We start from the raw sequence: 1,748 nt of genomic DNA on the forward strand, positions 1-1,748 counted from the left end.
TTTGGTTAGGTTAGGTTAGATATGGTTAGGTTAGGTTAGGTTTGGTTAGGTTAGGTTAGGTTAGGTATGGTTGAGTTAGGTTAGGTAAGGTTAGGTTAGGTATGGTTGGGTTAGGTTAGGTTAGGTTAGGTATGGTTTGGTTAGGTTAGGTTAGGTTAAGGTATGGTTTGGTTGGGTTAGGTTTGGTTAGGTAAAGTTAGGTATGGTATGGTTTGGTTGGGTTAGGTTAGGTTAGGTATGGTTGGGTTAGGTTTGGTTAGGTAAGGTAAGGTTGGGTTAGGTTTGGTTAGGTTTGGTTAGGTTAGGTAAGGTTAGGTATGGTATGGTTTGGTTAGGTTAGGTTTGGTTAGGTTAGGTTAGGTTAGGTAAGGTTTGGTTTGGTTAGGTAAGGTTAGGTTAGGTATGGTTTGGTTGGGTTAGGTTAGGTTAGGTAAGGTTTGGTTAGGTTAGGTTAGGTATGGTTTGGTTGGGTTAGGTTAGGTAAGGTTTGGTTAGGTTAGGTTAGGTTAGGTATGGTTTGGTTTGGTTAGGTTTGGTTAGGTTAGGTTAGGTTTGGATAGGTTTGGTTAAGTTAGGTTTGGTTAGGTTAGGTTAGGTTAAGTAAGGTTAGGTTAGGTTAGGTTAGGTAAGGTTTGGTTAGGTTAGGTTAGGTTAGGTTAGGTTAGGTATGGTTTGGTTGGGTTAGGTTAGGTTAGGTAAGGTTTGGTTAGGTTAGGTTAGGTATGGTTTGGTTGGGTTAGGTTAGGTTAGGTTAGGTTAAGTAAGATTAAGTTTGGTTGGGTTAGGTTAGGTAAGGTTTGGTTAGGTTAGGTTAGGTTAGGTTAGGTAAGGTTAGGTAAGGTTTGGTTAGGTTAGGTTTGATTAGGTTAGGTTAGATAAGGTTAGGTTAGGTAAAGTTTGATTAGGTTAGGTTTGGTTAGGTTAGGTTAGGTTAGGTTAAGTTAGGTTAGATAAGGTTAGGTTAGGTAAGGTTAGGTTAGGTAAGGTTTGGTTAGGTTAGGTTTGGTTAGGTTAGGTTAGGTTAGATAAGGTTAGGTTAGGTAAGGTTTGGTTAGGTTTGGTTAGGTTAGGTTAGGTTAGGTTTTGTTTCGGTTTAGTTAAGTTAGGTTAGGTTAGGTTAGGTTAGGTTTTGTTTCGGTTTAGTTAAGTTAGGTTATGTCTTGTTATATTTCCTTAGATTTGATTTCTTTTAAGTTGAGTTGGATTGGGTAGGACTAGATTATATTAGGTTAGGTTAGGTTAGGTTGTGTTAGGGTAGTTTTGGTTAGATTAGGTTAGGTTATGTTATGCTTTGGTTTTGTTAAGTTAGGTAAGGTTAGGTAAGGTAAGGCCAGGTTAAGCTAGGTCACATGAGGTTATGTGAGGATAAATCAGGTCAGGTCAGATGAATTGTGACAGGATTATTATTATTATTATTATTATTAGCAGGAAAACTGAGAGGGGAAATTGGAGAGGAAGGTGTAACGATTCCTGGGAGAGAGAGAGAGAGAGAGAGAGAGAGAGAGAGAGAGAGAGAGAGAGAGAGAGAGAGAGAGAGAGAGAGAGAGAGAGAGAGAATATTGGGATCGTTTTACCACGTTTTCTTTGACATGTAGAGACTAAAATAGAAAACTGAAGGAAGGAAGGAAGGAAGAAGAGGGAGAAAAAGAAAAAAAGTGATAGGGGACAAGAAGAACAAAGAGAATTGGCGAGAGAAAGAGGTGGAGAGGGAGAAGGTAGAAGAGGAAAATGAATTAAGATTGTATGAG

Source organism: Scylla paramamosain, chromosome 18, assembly GCF_035594125.1.
Source record: "Scylla paramamosain isolate STU-SP2022 chromosome 18, ASM3559412v1, whole genome shotgun sequence".
NCBI classification, from domain to species: Eukaryota; Metazoa; Arthropoda; class Malacostraca; order Decapoda; family Portunidae; genus Scylla; species Scylla paramamosain.